Below are 23,221 nucleotides of genomic sequence, written 5' to 3'. Positions count from 1 at the left end.
AGATTGGACGGAGATAAGCAAAAATCCAAGTCGACTAGGCGGGGAGCTCATACCCAAGCTAACAGCATGGACCACTATACCCAGTCGAGAGGTTCCCCTGGTGGCCCGCATAAGTCGCCGGAAAGATCCAAGGATGGCCCGGGATCGTCAACGGAGTTAACACTGCAGGACGTCATGGGTGCCATCGAAGAGATGAAAGCGGCGGTCGGCCAGCGATTCGATACATTGGCCCATAAATTGGACACAGTTTTGATCGACGTTAACCTAGTCAGATCGGACCTTTCACAAACGAATGAAAAGGTCAAATCCTTGGGTCTGACGACGTCGAGTCTGGTAACGGACGTGTCTGACCTGCAAACCGAGGTCCGTAATCTGCGGACGTCCACTGCTTTGTCTGCCCGTCGATTGGAGGATTTTGAAAGTAGGGCTCGGCGGAATAATGTGCGCATAATCGGGGTGCCGGAGAAATCGGAGGTTCCTGCTGCTGACCTCTTTGTGGAAGACCTTGTGATCAACCATCTCGCACCCAAAGGCTTGAGTAAATTCTTTGCGGTTGAGCGGGCACATAGAGTTCCGGGTGGTAAGCCCAAACCGGGCGCTCCCCCACGGCCCATCATCGCCAGAATTTTTCATTTCAGGGACAGGGACGCTATACTACAGGCCTCGAGGGTGAGTGGGCTGACGAAGTTCGAGAACACTCATATAAGTTTCTACCCGGACTTCACACAATTGGTCCAAAAGCAGCGACAGGAGTTCATGGGTGTCAAACGGCGACTGAGAGACATGGACCTGAAATATGCGATGCTCTTTCCGGCCAGGTTGCGGGTTGAGTTTGAGGATCGGACGCACTTCTTTGATCGGCCGGAGGAGGTTGGAGATTGGCTTGATACCCTGCCTCAGCAACGACGTCGAGAGGGACAGATTGAGGGGAACGGAGCGGGCGCGGCTGGACAGGAGTAGACTTTTGGTTCCCGGTGACTGACTATTGTGATGGCACTTCCATATTTTGGTTTGGTGTTTCTATTCAGCACCTTATCCTTTAATGCCCGGGGGTTGTGGGGTGCTCAGTGAGGCTCTTTCCTCCTCAGGGGTTTTCTTTTTGTTGCAATAGTTAATGTTAGGGCGACAGGCACACTGCAAGTTGGGGGGGCTACATGGGCTCACGCAGGGGTGCAGGGTGGGGAGAGTTGTAACGGGAAGGTTGGTGGGGAGGGGGGGAGTTGGGGAATGTTTGTTTGTTTCACAAGGCAATGTGAGGTTAGCTGCTGATTTGTTCTGGTTGTGTTCTCCGGGATGTGGGCATTATGCACGGGAGCAGGGTGGGGGGTAAGGGATTGAGAATACTCTCGTGGAATGTGAACGGACTGGGGGATAGGATCTAGCGCGGGGTGGTGTTGCAGTTTTTGAAACGGATCTCGCCCGACATTGTTTTCCTGCAGGAGACACATCTGATTGGGAACTCCTTCCATGCCCTGTATAGGCGGGGCTATCGCCTAGCTGTTCACTCTGGTTTCACTTCTGGCTCTAGGGTAGTGGGTATCTTGGTCAGGGCCTCTCTCCCGTTGGAGGTGGACGAGGTGCTCCACGATGATAGAGGGCGATATGCGGCATTGGTGGGGAGATGGGAGGGTAGAACTGTTTCGCTTGTTGCTGTTTATGTGCCGCCGGGATTGCAGGCGGCTACATTTGCGGATTTGGGGCGTTTGGTCCTGGGACTCCCTGGGGGGGTTCTGGTGTTAGGGGGTGATTTAACGCTGTTGTATCCGGTATGGAGGACCGTCACCCCCCCAGGGATCTCCCTAGAGCCCAGGCCTGGTTGGGTGGCTTTCTAGATACTTTAGGACTTATAGATTGCTGGAGACTGATGCACCCGGGACAGGCACAATACACCTTCCACTCGGGGGCCCACGGGAGTCTCTCGAGACTTGATTATATACTTATGCCAGCGTTCCAGGCTGGAATGATCGGGGAGGTGCGTCATTTGGCCCGAGGTATTTCTGACCATTCCCCTCTATTGTTGCAGATGGAGGTTGTTCCTGGGGCGAAGGGAAGAGTAGCGCCAATTAACCCCTGGTATTTACGTAACCCTAATGTTCACGCTGAACTGGTTAAGTCCATTGATCACTACTTCAAAGATAATGTGGGGTCAGTGTCGTCTGCTATCTCCCTATGGGAAGGTTATAAAACGGTGATCCGGGGGCAATCCTTGTCTCTTATTTCCCATGCTAGGAGGTGCGGGAGGGAAGAAGTGGTCCGCCTGGAAATTGACATAGCTGAGATGGAGGGGGATCTGGAGCGGGGTGTCACGGACGAGAAATTGCATGTTCTCAACCTTAAACAGTCAGATTATAGAGCGCTGGTCACGGATGCTGCTAAAAAGATGAGTAGAGAGCAACAAGGACGACTGTATGATGTGGGAGATAAGGCCGGGAAGTTGATTGCTTGGTTGGACAGGAAGGAGAGAGCGAGTAGAGTGGTGCCGGTTGTGGAGAGAGTGGATGGCGTGTGTGTGACTGACCCGGTGGAAATTGTTGACTGCTTCGCGGATTACTTCCGTGGGGTATACTCCCCGGTCTCTGGGTGCTCGGAGGAGGACTCTCATCTGTTACTTAGAGATATTGCATTGCCGTCCCTCTCGGAGGCCGATAGCATACTGATGGAGGCGAAGTTGTCGCCGGATGAGATTGCTCTGGCCATTCGCTCGATCGCTTCTGGTAAGGCCATGGGTCCCAATGGTCTCCCCATTGAACTATATAAGTTGCGTCCAGATAAGGTAGCACCATATCTCCGTGACATGTTCCTCGCTGCACGGGCGGCGGGCTCCCTCCCCCTTGACCAACGTCTCACTACCATAGTTGTGATACATAAAGAGGGGAAGCCGCGAGACTGCTGTGCCTCCTACAGGCCTATCTCGTTGTTGAACGCGGAACCCAAAATTCTGGCTAAGGTATTGGCCAATCGTCTGGTTCGGGTCGTGGGCGACTTGATTCATCAGGACCAGTCCGGTTTTATACCTCATCGTAATACCGCCCTGAACCTGAGGCGGTTGCATGGCGTGCTTGCTAGAGCGGAGTTTATGTGTGAGCCGGCCATCTTGGCGTCTTTGGACGCTACCATGGCGTTCGACACTTTAGAGTGGCCGTATATCTGGGCTGCGTTAGCGAAATTCGGGTTTGGCCCTGAATTCATTGGGTGGGTAAAATTGCTATACGCTGACCCATTGGCGCAGGTTGTGGTGAATGGTAGGGCGTCGGCTCCCTTCGCGCTGGGGAGAGGTACGCGGCAGGGCTGTCCGTTGTCGCCTCTCCTCTTCGCACTTTCTTTAGAGCCTCTCGCTGCCTGGTTGCGTTGGGAGCCGTCGCTGCCGGGCATTAGATGGACGCCGGAATTCGAGGACCGTGTCTCCCTTTATGCTGATGACATCCTTCTGTATCTCACCTCTCCTCGACAGTCGCTAATTGTATTGGTGGACGTATTGAATTCCTTCGGTCGTAACTCTGGCCTGGTTATCAACTGGGCCAAGTCATGTGTTTACGTCCTCTCGGGCGGGGCCCCCCTCTTGCCGCGGGGGTGCCCTATTCAGATTGCTACATTGGGGTTCAAATATTTGGGGATCTTCATATCACTGGACCCTGCGATCCGCTACGAGCGGAACCTTCTCCCTCCACTCCAGCGATTGAAGGCCGACGTCGCGAGGTGGCGACGGCTTCCGCTCTCGCCGCTCGGACGGGCGGCATTGTTTAAAATGATGTCGCTGCCTCGTTTTTTGTACGCTTTACAAAATACGCTGGATGTCGTGCCGGCCCGTTACTTCCGTGAGGTGGAGGGTCTTCAGCGCCAACTGTTTTGGGACGGGCGACCGAGGATCGCTCTCGCCAAGTTGACACTCCCTTGGTACGATGGGGGTGTCGCCCTCCCCGATATTAAAAGATACTATTGGGCGTCTCAATTGGCGGCGGTGAACCACGGGATATACGGTCCTGCTTTGAATCCGGCCTTCGAGATGGATAAGTTATTACTTCCGGGCGGGTATTACAACAGGGCACTGTATTCGGCGACTCCGGAGTCACGGTTGACAGGACCAACGCAAGTTGCGGTACGCGTGTGGCATGCGGCGAATGCCGCGATGGGGTGGAGGGATCGCTTGACTCGAGCGACGCCGTTGTATGCCTCCCAGCGTTTGGGTTGTCTGTGGAAAACGAAAGGCTTTGAGAAATGGGACATGATTGGTATAAGTAAGGTGGGTGACCTCTGGGCGAAAGGGTCCTTTAAAACGTTTGACATGCTCAAAACTGAATACAAATTAAATGATAGGGAGTACTTTCGATATGCACAGGTCCACCATGCGCTGTGTTCGGTTTTTCCGGATGTCGCTGCTATCCCAGAATATTCCCCGTTGGAAGATAGGGTGTTAGACGGCTATGTGCCCGACAGCACTATTTCCATGATTTATAAAAAACGTATTAATGATCGTACGGACTTGCTGACCCATCTGCGGGAGGCGTGGACGGCCGACGGATTGGAACTGGACGATGAGGATTGGGTATCGGCGGTGGCCTCCCCGAAAGAGGTGGCGATCCCGGCCCGCCTTAGATTTGTGCAGCTGAAGATACTCCATAGAGTGTATGTCACAGGGCCGGGTTTGATACCTATGGGTTATTCAAGGGATGGACTGTGTAAGCGTGGCTGTGGCTTGTTGGGTACCTTTCTTCATATCCTATGGGAATGTTCGGAGGTTGTACGATTTTGGAACGGGGTACATACTGTAATGGAGGAAGTCACGCATGTCGCTTTGTTACCAGAGGCCAGGAGGTGTTTGCTGAATGTCTGGGAACCAAATGACTATAACGCGGCGCAGACACAGTGGGTGACTCTGGGGTACATGGTGGCTAAGCGCAATATCGCACAGTTGTGGGGTTCCCCGAGGCCGCCTACGATTTCGGTATGGAAGGAGAATATGGATTGGTGTATGTTCAGGGAGAAGACGGTGTATGTGGCGAGAGGCAAGCCTGGGAGGTGGACTAAGGTGTGAAGTCCATGGAATTCCTATCGTGGGAATATCTGCGCTCCGCCTCTGCCGCGAGAGGTCGACGTCGCTTTGTCCCCCTAGCCGCACATTCTACGTAATTGTGCATGCTTTGTCCCCTTTCCCGCCGCCCCCCACTACCACCTCCTGTCAAGAGTTATTCTAGATAATATGGATCTTCCCCCGTCCTGGGGAGCGCACGACGCTATTTCGGACTCTCATTGCCTTGTTTGTGTGTTATTGTGGGTCTTTCTTTTCTTTTTTTTTTTTTCTTTTTTAGAAAATATGAAACCGTTCTTTTCGATTGCCCTTGGACTATGGCCGCGGCCTGTTATATGTGCTTTTGAACTTTCGGGAGCTCTTGCTTCTGACTTATTTGAATGTATGGAGTTGCCTTGCTTGCTCCCGAGCTTTCTAGCGGCCGGCCCGTGTGGTTGTAGGCCCTTGTTTGTATCTCTTTAATGTGTAATAAAGGTTTCTTAAAAAAAATAATAATAATAAATAAATAAATAAACATTAAAACACTTAATTAAAGTAAAACAACGATTTATAAATCGCACATTTTCAATTAACAAAAACACTATAACACACAAATAATGTCAACCAAAAAAAAATCAGTTTTTAAATGCCAGCAATCAAAAGTCCTAGAGTTCTTTCAATGAAACTACTTTGACCCAGAAATAGCTAAAACGGATGTTATAACATACAAAAATAAAAAGTTATTAAAACAAATATAACAAAATAATTATTTACATTCTCACACACCATTAAAAACAGAAAGAAAAATTATACACGAAACATATTTTACTTTCAAATTACGTTAAACTCAACCAAATGTATAAAAGCTGACCACCATTGGAAAAATTGTAGTTACCTGATTACCAGAAACGGCACACGCGTTTATTTGCTGAGAACAACAAACTTCGGAGCAAGGCATCTAAAACACGAAGTACAAACTATAGTTAATTTAATTTAATTTTAATAACGATTTCTAAAGCGCCTGGTGACCAAAGGGCATCCCCGCGCTGTGAATTTGCAATCCTGTTGAGGGGAAAGGGGGGGGGAGAGGTACTCATAAGGGAACACTATTTAGGGAATAGGTGTGTTTTAAGTTTCTTGCGGAAAGCCAGGTAGTTAGGTTCAAGTCTGAGGGTCCGTGGAAGGGCGTTCCATCCAGCAGCCGCCTGTACGGAGAATTGTCGTCCTCCTGTGGGAGTCTTTTTAAATCTAGGTATGCTGGCCAGGTTCTCATTCTGAGATCGTAGAGATCTGGTTGTTGTGTAGGGGGTAATTATTTTTCTGAGAATCTCGGGGCCAGTACCGTTGATCAGCTTATGTGTTGTGCACATCGCTTTGAATTGCACCCTTTGGCGCACAGGGAGCCAGTGCAGAGCTTTGAGGGCCGGCTTGGCGGACACTCTGGGGGGGAGGTTGGTGAGAAGGCGTGCAGCTACGTTCTGTGTCCGCTGAAGTTTTGTTAGGGTGGCCTCAGGGGCTCCTAGGTAGACCATATTACTGTAGTCCAGGCGGGACAGTACCAGTCCCTGGATGAGTAGTTTCCTAGAGTTAGGTGGCAGTAGGGGGAGAATCTTGCGGGTTGTGCGTAGGAGCCCGAAGCAGGTGCCTGAGGTTTTCGCTGCTTGTGTCTTCATAGACAACTCGGGTTCGAGCCACACGCCGAGTGTTTTAATTTCACGCTTTGGGGGTGGGATTTCCCCGAATACGTCAGGCCAGAGTGCTGGGGGGATGGTCGTCCATTGTTTCCCTAGGAGCATGACCTCCGTCTTTGACCCATTGAGTTTTAATGATGAATTATTCATCCAGTTATGAATCCCTGTAAGACAGCTGGTTAGGTTTTCTGGGTGGTCTATCAGTTGGGACAGGGAGACGACCAGCTGAGTGTCGTCCGCATAACTTACCATTTTTATATTAAATGGTGTCACCACATCCTCAAGGGGGGCCATATACGCGTTGAAAAGCGTCGGACTCAGAGAGGAGCCCTGAGGGACACCGCCTGTGAGAGGAAGGATGGATGAGTGGTGATTGTTGTCCCATACTTGGAATGTGCGCCCTGTCAGGAATGACTCAATCCAACTGTGTGCCGTCCCAGTTAATCCTGCATCCGCCAGTCTATGAAGAAGGACACGATGGTTGACTGTGTCGAAGGCAGCGCTTAGATCCAGGAGGATCACTGCCACTGATCCTCCTGAATCTAGTATGCGCCTTGCTTCTTCAATGACGGCGAGGAGTGCGGTGTCTGTGCCATGGCCTGGGCGAAATCCAGTTTGGGATTGCCTGAGTATTTTGTTAGTCTCAAAGAACTGAGATAATTGAGCATTTACCAGTTTCTCAGCTACTTTGCTGATACCCGGGAGCAGTGATATTGGTCGATAATTCGCCAAATCTGCTGGATCTAGCTGGGGTTTTTTTTTAAGTGCTTTTACAACAGCACTCTTCCAGCTATCAGGGACAGATCCGTGGGCGAGCGAACTGTTGATAAGTTCTGTGACGGTGGGCACGATGACCGAGGCTACGGTTTTAAGGAACCTGATCGGTGCTGGGTCCAGAGGTGAACCGCTTTTCATTTTCATCAGTGTTCTTTCCACCTCTAAGCAAGTTACTAGCCGAAATGTCGGCAGTACGGGGCGCGGATTGCTTTTGGCCTGGTCGAGGGATAATCGGCTTTCCATGTGACTGGTGGGAAACTATAGAAATGTTTAACTGCTTAACAATTTCTAAATAAGAAAACATACTAAATTAAAATATATCTTCTTTTTTGTAGTTTGATCGAAAATAATTCAAAATAAGAACAGACTTTAAAGATACACTATTTTGGACAATATATATAAAGTAAGTGACTATAACTACATTTTTATTTCAAACGTTTTTAAATAAACAACTTTAAAGATACACTATTTTGGACAATATATAAAAAGTAAGTGACTATAACTACATTTTTATTTCAACCGTTTTTAAATAAATGTATTATAGTGGGTTTATAAAAATAATACAAAAAAAACTCTACCAAAATATGCTTGCTTAAATAAAGGTACAGGATAGTGGTATATTAAAAAAACTATTCCCAATAAAAAATCTACTTGCCACATACAAAACGCTAGATACTGGAGGGTTTAAATTACTATTCCAACTCCAAAGAGTACTGGCTTCAGAAAAGGTGTGGGATAGTGGTATATAAAAATAGCTATTCCCACTCCAAAGGGCGCTTGCCTCAGAGAAAAAGCTGGATAGTGGTGGGGTTTAAATTACTATTCCAACTCCAAAGGATGCTAAATTGAAAGAAAAAGCTGGATAGTAATGGGGTTTAAATTACTATTCCAACTCCATAACATACTTGCTTCAAGAAAAATGCAGGATAGTGGTATTTTAACATTAAGATTTCCACTCCAAAGGATGCTTGCCTTAGACAAAAAGCTGGATGGTGGTGGGGTTTAAATTACTATTCCAACTCCAAATGGTGCTTGCTTCAAGAAAGGTGCAGGATAGTGGTGCTTCAGGAAAGGTGCCGGATAGTGGTATATGAAAATAACTATTCCCACTCTAAAGGATGCTTATTTCAGAGAAAAGGCTGGATAGTGGTGGGGTTTAAATAACTATTCCCACTCCAAAGCATGCAAAATTAAAAGAAAAGCTGGATAGTGGTGGGGTTTAAATTACTATTCCAACTCTATAACATACTTGCTTCAAGAAAAGTGCAGGATAGTTGTATGTTAAAATTAATATTCACACTCCAAAGAGTGCTTGCCTCAGAGAAAAAGCTGGATAGCGGTGGGGTTTAAATTACTATTCCTACTCCAAAGTGTGCTAAATTGAAAGAAAAAGCTGGATAAGGGTGGGGTTTGAAGTACTATTCCAACTCCAATACATACTTGCTTCAGGAAAAGTGCTGGATAGTGGTATGTTAAAATGACTATTCCCACTCCAAATGGTGCTTGCCTCAGAGAAAAAGCTGGATAGTGGTGGGGTTTAAATTACTATTCCCACTCCAAAGTGTGTTTGCTTCAGGAAAGGTGCAGGATAGTGGTATATGAAAATAACTATTCACACTCCAAAGAGTGCTTACCTCAGAAAAAGAAACTGGATATTGGAGTGATTTAAATTACTATTCCAACTCCAAACAATGCTAACTCGAAAGAGAAAGCTGGATAGTGGTGGGGTTTAAATTACTATTCCAACTCCAAAGAGTGCTTGCTTCAGGAAAGGTGCAAGATAGTGGTATATGAAAATAACTATTCACACTCCAAAGAGTGCTTACCTCAGAGAAAAAGCTGGATAGTGGAGTGTTTAAATTGCTATTCCAACTCCAAACAATGCTATTTTGAGAGAAAAAGCTGGATAGTAGTGGGGTTTAAATTACTAATCCCACTCCAAAGTGTGCTAAATTGAAAGAAAAGTGTTACAGCAAACAAATGATGGACGTAATGCTGACAATGCAAACATTCTCCCCCAGTCAAAAGATCTGGGTTAAATCCATCGTTCTTTTGCCCACTATGTCACCAAAGTTTGGACCCAGCCATATGCAAATCAGTCTTGACCCTGTGCCCCATGGGAACAGTCCAGACCGAACTGCCAGGCCAGGTCCTCCCTGGACCGGAAACAAGCATCCTTGGACCTGTTTCAGAGTATGTCACCGTACTTCAGCCAGGCTAGCTTGAATCCAGTGGCGCAGTGAGCAAGGGACCCACGTCTGGGCATACCCATCCCACTTAGGGAATGTATGACATTGTTCTGCATTCTGTCCATCAACTGTTGTTTTTTCATTTGTCACCCCGAGTAGGACGGGTATGCCCAGACGTGGGTCCCATGCTCTCCATGCCACTGGAATTAAGATATCCTGGCTGAAGAGGGGTGAAACCCCGAAACCGGTCCTAGGATGCTTGTTTCCAGTCCAGGGAGGACCTGGCTTGGCAGTTTGGGCTGGACTGTTCCAATGAGGCACAGGGTCAAGACTGATTTGCATATGGCTGGGTTCAAACTGGAATGGCATGGTGAGCAAAAAAACGATGTTTTAGGCCCAGATCTCTGTACTGGGGTGAATGTATGACATTTTTCTACATTCTGTCCATCAACAGTTGTTTTTGCATCTGTCACCCCGAGTGGGACGGGTATGCTCAGACGTGGGTCCTGTGCTCTCCATGCATGGTGAGCCAAAAAAACGATGGATTTAGACCCAGATCTTTGTACTGGGATGAATGTATGACATTGTCCTACATTCTGTCCATCAACTGTTGTTTTTGCACATTGAAAGAAAAAGCTGGATAGAGGTGGAGTTTAAATTACTATTCCAACTCCAAAACATACTTACTTCAGGAAAAGTGTAGGTTACTGGTATATTAAAATAACTATTCCCACTCCAAAGAGTGCTTCCCTCGGAGAAAAAGCTGGATAGTGGTGAGGTTTAAATGACTATTCCCACTCCAAAGGGTGCTAAATTGAAACAAAAAGCTGGATAGTGGTGGGGCTTAAATTACTATTCCCACTCCAAAAGGTGCCTGCTTCAGGAAAAGAACAGGATAGTGGTATTTTAAAATGACTATTCCCACTGCAAAGTGTGCGTGACTCAAAGAAAAAGCTGGATAGTGTTGTGTTTTAAATTACAATCTTTTACATACCAACAGATTACTACTACATCCAACAGCCAAGTACCAGGAACATTTGGAAGAAAAAACAACTCGAACTGTCCACAAAAAGTTGCTAAAACATATTGCAAGGTAATTTCATTAAATATAAACTTCAAAAAAGAATTATACAAACGAATTAGTATAAAAATACAAATAAAAAAAATAAAACAACACCATCATTCGAAAATATAAACAATATCCAAATACTTTTTTCTTTCAGCTTTCAAAAAATCCTTCCCCAATAAATAAGAAAACATAACAAGGTAATTTTTACATGTAATGTTATTACACTACAAATTGATTTTCTGTTATGAAGAAATTAAATGGTTTTCTCCCACATTAAAAAATATATATAACAGGTAAATACATATTTTAAACTTGACTAAATAAATGTAGGCAAGTAAACACAAATGTTTTTCTTCTAATAAAAATGAAAATCTTTTATCCAAATATAAAACATAAACTTGTTGTTCCTTAACCAAAAACATACTTTCTTATTTTCAGACAAATAAAATAAATAATGTTGAATATACTAACAATAAATTACTATCTTCTTTTTCAGACCACAACACAACTCAAAATCAAACTCAAAATCAAAAACCAACTCAATAAACAACCTAAACAATATAATAAAGGAAAGATATGTAAAAAAAACTTTAACCAAAATAGTAACTGTATTACTCTCCCTAGGAAACGTTTCCAACAACTCTATATATATAATAAACACATAAAGGGCTCTATTACGATCCGGGTCTCCGAGAGCTGTTCGTAGCCTTACCTTGAGACCAACCCGTACCCGGAGCCGGTCCGTCCTGTTGATGAAGTACGATGTGCATAACTGCCAAATATCTGACCGACACGTAGGCTGTGATTCAAGCTTCATTCTCCATCCGAGCCGTAACTCCGAACGCCGAACAGAGTCACCCAGAAGCAGTATCTATAGCAGTTTCCGGCCGGACAAGTACGATGCGTACTTCCTACGTGCCGGACGGGTCACCACATACGGCACGTCACGGCATCCGGAAAAGAAGCATATCAGGTACGATTCGCGCCAGAACTCAATCCACGGCTACGAGATGGACCAGCTAGCAACGGGTACGAGATGGAGCAACAAGCAGCGTGTACGAGACAAACACATCATGAATCCCATCGCGCAGGTCATACTAGTACTGTACATCTATGACCGGATCAGGAACAGACGCGGACGGCGCAGACGGTAAGTCAGACACCCACCACACAAACAAACGACACGTATCTGCAAAATGTCACACACACCCAGGGGATCCATATTCTGTCCACTAGCAACAGGCCACCATAGGGGTTGCATGGCCAGCAGCACTACCACCCCCACCCATAGGGCTCATGTTGCCCATCACTACTGCCACCCCCACCCATAGGGGACCTGTTGCCCATTACTACTGCCACCCACACCCGTAGGGGACCTGTTGCCCATCACTCTGCCACCCCCACCCATAGGGCTTATGTTGCCCATCACTACTGTCACCCCCACCAATAGGGGTCCTGTTGCCCATCACAACTGCCACCCCCACCCATAGGGCCTATGTTGCCCATCACTACTGCCAACCCCACTCATAGGGCTTATGTTGCCCATCACTACTGCCACCCCCACCCATAGGAGACCTGTTGCCCATCACTCCTGCCACCCCCACCCATAGGGCTTATGTTGCCCATCACTCCTGCCACCCCCACCCATAGGGGACCTGTTGCCCATCACTACTGCCACCCCCATCCAAAGGGAACCTGTTTCCCATCACTACTGCCACCCCCACCCATAGGGGACCTGTTGCCCATCACTATTGCCACCCCCACCCATAGGGGACCTGTTGCCCATCACTACTGCCACCCCCACCCATATGGGACCAGTTGCCCATCACAACTGCCACCCCCACCCATAGGGCCTATGTTGCCCATCACTATTGCTAACCCCACTCATCGGGCTCATGTTGCCCATCAGTCCTGCCACCCCATCTCATACGACTTATGTTGCCCATTACTCCTGCCACCCTTACCCATAGGGGACCTGTTGCCCATCACTCCTGCCACCCACACCCATAGGGGGCCTGTTGCCCATCACTACTGCCACCCCCACCCATAGGGGACCTGTTGCCCATCACTACTGCCACCCCCACCCATAGGGGACCTGTTGCCCATCGCTCCTGCCACCCCCACTCATACGACTTATGTTGCCCATCACCCCTGCCACCCCCACCCATAGGGCACATGTTGCCCATCACTAATGCCACCCCCACTCATAGGATGGGTGATGCACCACACATCCATCATACACCAACATTAGGTATGTCAGCAAAATACATCCCCCCTAACATCATGACAACAGTGTGTAGTCTGTGACAAATGATTATTCAAAATCAACAAAGCCAGTGTACAATTAATACCAACTGGGTATTGTTTCATAGAGGTCTACTTTCTTTTCCTGAACATACCGGTTTGTCTGGAACTTGTGGACCAGTGCTCTTTTGACTAACAGTGCCCTTTGTTTTGATTTACTGTACACTGGCTTTGTTGATTTTGAATAATCTACTGAGGGGACTAGCCGTGTAGATCCCTTCCTCTCTTGTTGATTTTTTTGTCTGTGACAAATGCCCACAACAGTGATAATGACTTTGAACGTACAATGTAACTACCTTTACATGTGTGATCAAAAACTGAGTGTGGCCTACACAAGGCAAGCATCACTAGCACTGTGTCAAAGTAAAAATAACACCCCCTCACTGTGTAGAACAAAAGGTAAGTGTGTGGTTAAAAAATGCAGCAAATGTTGAGCATTGTGGTGACGGGGTCGAAAACCCCCCTCATTACAGTGACCAAAAGGTAAGTGTCATCATGGTCAAAGCTGCAAATTCCAAACAGCATGTATGATTCCTGCTCCCTACACATGAAACACTTTTGGGACAAAGTAGTGGTTGTTTCCCATACCCACAGAGATGTGGTGAGGCTAACAGTGCTGTGAAACCCTAACATACTCCCGGCCATGTGCAGACAAGCACCACCCATGGGGGCTGACAATGCATACAGTGTACAATGACACAAAATCAGAAGTGACCATCACAAAGCATACACACATCTCGAAAATAGACATACAAATCAAAACAACCTGTGTAGACTGTAGGTGTCAGGTCAAAAACTCCCATTCCATGCCAGCAATGGTACCTAACAACCAGGATGAATGTGCAGAATGATGTGATATGACTCACAGGGACAGCAGGGAAAATCACAAAAACAACATCCAGACAGTGGCCCACAACAGCAATACCAATGCACTGGTGCAGATGCACAAACACAAACAAGCAACCTCACACTGAACATCTGACACAACATGTGTGTGTGTGTGTGTGTGTGTGTGTGTCAGTATCCCCAGGCAACTACACAACACATGAGGGTGGCTGAACCACAGTGAGACAGATGTGGACACAGTGCCATACAAAAGTAAACCATCAATGGTTGCCCCTTAGTGGGCAATCAGGCATTGTGAGATAGAAGGGAGCACAACAGACACATGTGACACAAGCTGGAATGAACAGCAACCAACACAGCAAGAGACTGACACACAACCGCACTACCCCCAGGGACCAGACATTGGGGTGACACAAGCATGCATGACACGTCCACTGTGCTGACAAAGGTAGATATCGTACAAACTGTGAAACCCAGACATGTGTCCTGTGCCACAAACGTACATCACACATACACAAACACAAATCACTCAGCATAGCCCGTCATCCATGGACAAACGGGAGCTAGCGGCCCATCCATGCAAACATTTACATCAGTCCACCCTCAACACCACACACCCTGAACTGCACCAATGTGCATCTGTGAAGCCCACATGGACAGGTGACATTGCACATGCACCCCTGACAAACACAGTAATGTTGGGAGGAACTAAGGTGCACAGACTCATCACACAAGGACAGTTTACAACCCTGGTGAATGACAGACATACTGCTCAGTATGCGGTAAATGGCCATGACATCAAAGCTCACGTAACCTTCCGAATACCTGCCACAGTCCCAGGACAATGCAGAAGCCAAGGAGAACCACAAGGCACACATGCTGACACCTGCAAACATTGCAGCCCTGAACCGGACAAGTGGGAGCAGTCACACACACACATACACATATCTCAATCACTGAAAGGTACCACCTAGGGACAAGGACATGATATTGCAAACAAACAAGTGCCTTGGGGACCCCTGACTGTGTCCCATCTGCGTCTGACAACATCATCACCACTCAGAACAGACAAATCCCAATGATGAAACACCAATTAACAGTAGGGTGTCATGCACCCACACATCTGGTAGCCCATGGCAAAGTTGTGGGATGAACACAGTACCACTCAGCAAGCATCAACAACAGGAACATATCAAGGGAACACTGCCTGTGTATGAAAAGGGATGTGGACACACACACATGCCCACACAACATGTCCCCAGGCAATGTCACGGAACAACACACTAACTTGAGGGGACTCAACTCATGTGGAAGCTCAGCTGTGCCAAACATAGCCCCAGCAGGTCTCAGTCATGTCAGCAGAACACTTGGTCAGTCAGCCATCATTTACCACACAATGAAGGCTCTGGTCACAACAGCCTGGGTACGGCAGTGTCCCTTAAGTCATCTGCACATACTCAATACATATGTCCAGCAAGTTGCAAACAGGACCCAGTTGCTCCTACACCAATGATGCCCAAACTTACATGTCCAGTGGAGATGCGCCCACAGTCAGGGAAATAGACAAATTGGACAATGGGAAGCACATCATATGTGCATGTGTGCACGCCACAGATGTGACCATGCAAATGAAATGTTTACAGAGTGTCCACAAATTGTTAGTCATGACACACCCAGTTAGCTGCAAAGGATGGTATGGATAACGACCAGAATAGGATACATATTTCATGGACCACATGGAGTACCTCACATCAACACCTCAGTATTCAACATTTGAAATCCAGCATTACAACTGCAAGGTCATGCTAAACATCATCAACATAATGTACAGCTAAATCAAATTCACAAGGATAAAGAAAAAAGCTTTATTCAGCAAATGAAAAATACAAAGTCCTTTCAAAACAAAGGCCAATGGCCAGTCCATATCCAAATGACAAGAAGTTAACTTGAGTGACAACTGTCACACGTTGCTTGCCTGCACTGGTAAGGACAGGGGACATCCCCTCGGAGGGGCATACATGGGGGCAGGCCAGGCACCGCAGGGAGAGGATCAGGGTGCAGCAGAAGGAGGCAGTGAAGGGGTGGTGGATGCAGGAGAGTCATTGGCAACTGCAGTGGAGCTGACTAAAGTAGTGGGTGCAGTCACAACTGTGGGGCACAAGTCAGATGGGGTGTGTGCCAGCACAAATGCAGTGGGCAGGTCAGATGGAGTGGACTGGGTCCCCACTGCAGTGCCCAAGTCAGACGGGGTGGTTGTGGACTCCACTGCAGTGCCTAACTCAATGGGAGCAGAATGGGGTTCAGGTGAGGTCGGAAGGACAGAGGGGGGGACACGGTCCCCACATCAGTGGCACAAACTGTCTGACTGGGGGTGGAAGAGCAAGTGGTAGGGGGGAGGACCTCAGCATTTTGGGAATGGTGTATCTGTGGGTGGGGGAACCTGGGGCAGGGTGTGGCGGGGGAACCTGTGGAGTGGTGGCCTGGAGGATGGAGACTTCGTCGTGGAGCTGCGGGCGGGGGTGGGGTCTTGCTCTTCCGGCTCCGGGGGGACTTGCGGGTGGGGGCATCAGTCTGACTGCGCCTGGGGGAGGGTGTCCAGGTGTGAGGGGCACTCCCCTCTGTGTGTGGGGACTTCCTCTTCCCCTTTTAAGATGGATCTGCTGGGTCGGTGGGGAAGAGGCCAAGGTCACAGAGGAAGAGCTTCTGTGGAGATGGGGTTGCAGGTGAGGCAAGGGAAGGCAAGGGAAGGGGGCCGGGAGGGAGAGGTATCGGAGGACTGCGGAGTGGTTGTGGATGACTGTGTGTGTGTCTGCAAACCATCCCCTGTGAGTGTGGTATCAGTCCCCTGCGCTTGCTTGTGTGCATGTCTAGACCTTGGTTTGGGTGTTTGTGTGCTGCCCGTGTCTGTGGGTTTGTGTGAATGTGCAGGTGTGTGTGTGCTTGGGACAAGTAGGGTGCTAGGAATCGTGGGTGGTGCAGGGGTAGGAGGGGTGCGGGACTGTTGTAGGAGGGACACTGCTGCTGTCAGGGAGGAGGCCACGGACTGATTGGTGCTCTGTAGGGCAGACATGCCCGATAAAATGCCCTCCATTAACGACACCAGTTGTGTCAACAGACTGGTGTGTGCAAGGAGGACATTCAGCATTGATGTCTGCCCTACATGGATCTGTCGAAGCAAGTCCACAGACTCCTCACTCAGGGCAGCAGGGGACACAGGGGCAGGGGGTGCGGTGCCTGGCACAAAGGAGACATGCTCCTGAAGATGGGAGCCTCCATGGACCTCTGGGATGGGAGCCAATGGGAGGGTGGTGATGGTGGTGTTGGGGGCGGTGGCGGGGACAGCCTCACTAGCTGGGGTTTGGTGGCTTCTGACACCCGTCTCCACAAGGGAGTCATCCTCCGAGCTGCTGTGGCTCTCAGCTGGGGTGGATGGTGCTGAGGACTCCTCGGTGTGGCTCCACTCGCCCTCCGTGCCACTGGGTCCCTCCGACTCCTCGCCTTCTGTCCCAGTCAGGCTCTGTGGCTCCTCCTGGTCCGTGGAGCTGTCCCCTCCTGTGGCCGTGGATGTATCTGGATAGAATTAGGAAAAGAGAGAACATCAGTCACCTGCACTGACTGCACACACCACAGTGAGTACATCACATCACAGGGCAAGCCCTGGCATCATCAGCTGAACACTGCTCAAAGTGCTCACACTGTTTAGAATAAGCCAATTGCCAGTCTCACCATTAACCATGGCACTCATATCCCTCCTGGACTTGCACCCATATGTCTGTTGCATGTTGGATGCTAATACCCCAATGTGCCAATATGCACCACCCACACATTTGTTGGATGTGCAAGTGAACATGTAGGAGTATGTCACTATACACACAGAACATCTCTTTCCACTGACTCAGTACAGGTGTCAGGATGAAGGGATGGGCAGAGTCTCATTTCACATGCTTGTGATGCATGCCAGCAACACACACTATGATGTTCTCATGTCCTGATAGTCAATGCCACAATGGGGTGCGTGGAGTACACTTGAACACAATGCAGGATCACTCATAGCAAGTTAAATGCCATGGCACTGGCATGCCTGGAAAGTCAGTCAACACTGTCTCCTGTCACAGGGGAAGGGCATCAAGACAACAACAGTATGCACTGTGTCACAATTACAGCTCAGGGGTAAAGCAAACTCTGCAGCTGACAAGTGCACTTGCCCATCCCCTGCAAACAACATATCCCTGACCCAGAAGACCCCACATCATACAAATCAGACATATGAGTCTCTGCGAACACAACTCCCTGTACATTAGCACATCACAGTCTGCTGTGCATGAAACCCAGCTGCCTGAAGTGCACATTTGCATACACCATTGTGCTCTGTCAAGTGATCACACACCTATATGTCACACAGGTCTTGTCTCTCATAGTCACATCTCGGATGTCCTGCTGACCCTCACACTCATGAACACCCCAGTTGTATGTAAAAGGAAGCCACACCACAATGACACAGAGGCAGACACCTGAAGGCACATGTCACTAAGCATAACCTGTAAGTTGATACACAGGAGTGGGAGTACATAGTGTTTCTAAATGCCCTTGAGTAGGCATGACTGCCCAGGTCTACGTGAAACAGTGTTTAGCCCTGGACAGTAGTCAGGTGGCTAAGCAAGTGTGACACACTTGATATACATACTCCTGAGGCACACAAATTGGAGTCCCCTGCTGCATGTGTTTGTTTAAAATACCCCAGCCACATGTGGCGAGTCAGACTAGCAATTGTAACACATATCAAGTGCACACACAGATCACATGTCAGATCTCAGGCATAGTGTAAACAATTGACCCACCCATGAAACACACAACAGAGTCACGGTAACAGATGCTGTCCGGAAGCTGAAGCATAGCTGAATGGAGGGACACAGTGCCCTAGTGACACATGCAACAGACTGTAGGGTCCACACCTGTGGATCAGATGAGGAGGGTGCATCACACAATTGAGGGACATGAATATTGGACTACAAGACCTACGTAATGTGGAAGTGTGACCAGGCCAAAAGACTGCAATTAGAATGTCAGACATAGTACACAGATTAGGCATGGACTTACCCCCTCCTTGCTGCTGTCTGGTCTTCAGCTGCCCATCCAGGTCCGGGAAAACCACCGCCAGTATCCGAAGCATGTGGGGGGTCAGGGTCCGGTGTCCGCCCCTCCTGCGAGGAGGCGACAGCTTCAGCTGCACCCTTGCGATCCTCCGGGTCCAGCCCCGAAGGTCCTGCCACCTCTTTTGGCAGTTGCCGATCCGGCGCTTGTAGACCCCCACCGATCGAATTGCCCGGGCGATGGTCAGCCATATCTCCTGCTTCTGGTGGGCATCAACCTATGAGGATGACAAAGTTAAAAGTCCATTAACACACATGCCCCATATTTGTGCTGCACACAGTTGGATATAAATGTCATCATCACAAAGGAAAATGAGTTACACAGGTAGTGCACCCATGGAAAAGGACAAATGCCCTGCATGTCTGACATGTTAACAATGACTGGGAAGTTTAAGCTTGCACAAATGCACTTTAATTGCAGAACACCTGTTCATTACATGTACCTACACACTTTGGGGGATGAAAGTACTCAGTGAGTATGCTTGCCACTGGTGTACACACTGCTAGTACTGCTAGTCAGACAACATGCACAATTAGGAAGGCAGTGGACTGCACACGCACCTGCTCTCCTGGTTTCCCATACAGCTTGCTGTACTGTGGAAGGAGCCCGTCCAGCAGGGCTTGGTTATCCTCCTCAGTGAAGGCTGGGGCCCTCTCCAGAGTAAGTGCCATAGCAGTAGCTAGAGGATGCAGAGACAGCAGCAGTGGTAGCAGGGATGTGGTCCAGTAGCATGTTGCAGGCAAGTGAGCTCCCTGGGGGCCAGCCAGCCATATATCTGTGCTGCAGAGGCAGACTCTGTGCCATGTGTCCCAAGTGATAGGTCCAACACGGTTGCATTCTATGAATCTGGCCAATCCATGAAAATGTACGACTCGTACACATCTTCCGCATCGTTCAAATCTTCACCTTCATAAAACCCTAGGAATTGCAACATTGTTGTAGGCATCCAACCGAATTTCCAGCGCACAACTCGTACAAGTTTTGAATCTGCATCCGTCTCCATGACAGTCCAGAGCCAATGGGTGCGCCCGGCTCGGTCAACTGACTGTACAATGCGTAGTTTGAAAATACACATGCACCCGTCTCCATACGATTCAATGGCCTAGGCATACGCCGGTCTCGGACCATGCCTGTCCGACGCGTATGCATGATAGTCACCCGCGTCAGGCCTCATTGCAGTCAATGGCTAAGCGTATGCACGGCTCGGTCATGAACTGTGCAATGCGTACGCATTGTCACCCGCGTAGGACCTCATTGCAGTCAATGGCAAAGCGTACGCACGGCTCGGTCCTGAACTGTGCAATTCGTACGCATTGTCACCCGCGTCGGACCTCATTGCAGTCAATGGCAAAGCGTATGCATGGCTCGGTCATGAACTGTGCAATGCGTTCTCATTGTCACCCGCGTCGGGCCTCATTGCAGTCAATGGCTAAGCATACGCACGTCTCGGTCCTGAACTGTGCAATGCGTACGCATTGTCACCCGCGTTGGACCTCATTGCAGTCAACGGCAAAGAGTACGCACGGCTCGGTCATGAACTGTGCAATGCGTACACATTGTCACCCGCATCGGGCCTCATTGCAGTCAATGGCTAAGCGTACGCACGGCTCGGTCATGAACTGTGCACTGCGTACACATTGTCACCCGCGTCGGGCCTCATTGCAGTCAATGGCAAAGCGTACGCACGGCTCGGTCCTGAACTGTGCAATGCGTATGCATTGTCACCCACGTCGGACCTTATTGGTGTGACTATTTGACAGCTTCAACAAACAATTACTTGCCAGGGACTCAGGTGCACTCCTACCACACTACAGCATTGGCCCAGGCTGTGCACGTGTTCATGGGGACAGAATCCTTTGTGTGTTGTGCACATTACTACTGTGATGTGCAACTGTACAGTTATGGGCCTGAGTCATGGACACAGTTACAGGTTGGATATGTTTAGGACATGTCACTTACACCCTGAGTCCTGGGGGTGATGGCTTGTACATCACAGTGAGACCTGTAGCCACAATTCTGATGTGCACACACAGTCTGTGTGCATGTTGTGTCTGATCACATGTACCCAAAGGGAGACAGTCTCCACATCCATGTGGTATATGCATCAACCTTGATGGTGTGTGTGTGTCTAAGAGACGTACATGTAGGGCCTGCAGGGACAACAGTGGCCACTACCTGTGGGACTCACGCTTGCCTTGTGGTGTGTACGTGATACGCCATGTCATGCCAGTGTCGATGTGGCAATACAGGGACCCTGGGTATCTGCAAGGCAAAGATCTGTGATGCCTGGGAGACATCAGGCCTCACTTGTCACTGTGGTGTGTGTTTGTAACGTCACAGCAGTACATAGGTAGGGTGACACAGCCCAATGATTGTCCTTTGCACTACATGGGACTTATGTGGACATGTGGACTTGAGATGTGAGGTGATGGCCATGTAGGTGACATATGTGCCCATGCCCAACAGCACACACCTCAGTACATTGTGTATTGGCATGATGTATCATGTGATATTTTGCTAAGTCATAGCCACATGGGTGGATGAACCGACAATCGTCCTTTGTGCATCTCTGTTCTGCAGGGCAACAGCTGTCCATAGACCGTTCCCAGACCTTGAAACCATGCAGGAACGCGACTGCATCCGATGGTACCGCTTCACCAGGCCACTGATTGAGGAGTTGGCGGAGCAGTTGGCGCCACATCTGCTACCTGGACGGATATACCCCACAGCACTGACCCCAGAGGTGAAGGTGATGGCAGCCCTGCACTTCTTTGCTACTGGTACCTTCCAGTACCATGTGGCTACTGCTGGTGGTAGGTTGCAAACTATGTTAAGTAGTTTGCTACGCGATGTCTTGGAGGGGATGTTGCATTTCCTTGACCTGTACATCAAGTTCCCTAGTCCAGGTCAACTCCCTGAAATAAAGGATGCCGAACGTCATCGGATCTATTGATGGTACACATGTGGCATACCGGAACAGGAAATATTTCCACTCCATCAATGCTCTGGTGGTATGTATTGCAGACATGTGTATCACACATGTGTGTGCACGTTTCCCCGGTTCTGCGCACAATGCCTACATCATGAGGAGAAGTCAGGCTTGTCGGTGTGTACTGACTGTTTACCATTGTCTGTGTTTGACAATGTTGTATTACGCCCTCCTTCAAAACTCTGCTAATTGTTCAATTGTTTGTGTGTAGGTGACTCCGGATACCCCAACATGCCGTGGTTGCTGACACCTCTCAGGAACCCTGTGACACCAGCCGAGATGTGCTACAATGAGGCACATGGTCAGAGCAGGAGGGTGATTGAGCGGACATTTGGTCTCCTGAAAAGCCGCTTCCGCTGCCTGTAAAAGACCGGAGGGGCCCTTCCATATGACCCTGCAAAGGTGTGCAAAATTATCCTTGTATGTTGCATGCTACACAACATGGCAGTGCGGAAGAAGTTGCCTCTCATCCAGGATGACGATGACCGACCTCCGCCACCCGTGGAGGATCCCGGCCTGGGACACGATGCCAGTGATGATGGATGATGAGGGTGACGTCCGCACATAGCTCATCAACAACTTCTTCACCTGAATGTGAGTTTACAGGGTAGTTATGTCAAGATATGGAGTTAGCCTGAAATGTGTTGTGGCTGCTCTGTTGCTGTTTGAGTGTGTCTGTGTGACACTTGACTGGATGCGTGCAGTGATGTGTCCATTCAGGTGGTCTGTACTCCACAATAGTGTAGAACTGCTAACTTGTTTCTGTGTAGGTTTCTTGTGACATGTTTTGTGCATGTGTATTGCATTTCTCTCTTGTGCTTTTGACTGTGTCTTGTGTCTGTCCTTCCCAGGGTACTTTGCCTGTTGTTTGGTCAACACTGATCCCCAACACCCAGAATCCAACACCAGTGTGGGAGTTGTGAATTCCCAGCAAGTGATGTGCCACACACCCCTGGACTTCAATTCTCAGACACTTTGTGACCGTGTGTCCACTGTAACGTACAATTACCTTGCAACTATTTTGGAATAAACATGTTGCTGATGTGTAATAAACCTGTGCTATTCTTTGTTAGGTACGTTGTCTGTCTTCCCACATCTGAGTAACATTTGCTTACCTCACCTGTGGACTTTTTACCACTAACTGTGGATAGGTGTTGTGTCTGTGCATACCAATGTGTTTCAGGTCAACATCATTGTGTG

The sequence above is a fragment of the Triturus cristatus genome, chromosome 3_2 (assembly GCF_964204655.1).
Source record: "Triturus cristatus chromosome 3_2, aTriCri1.1, whole genome shotgun sequence".
Classification (NCBI taxonomy): domain Eukaryota; kingdom Metazoa; phylum Chordata; class Amphibia; order Caudata; family Salamandridae; genus Triturus; species Triturus cristatus.
This window is presented reverse-complemented; position numbering follows the sequence as displayed.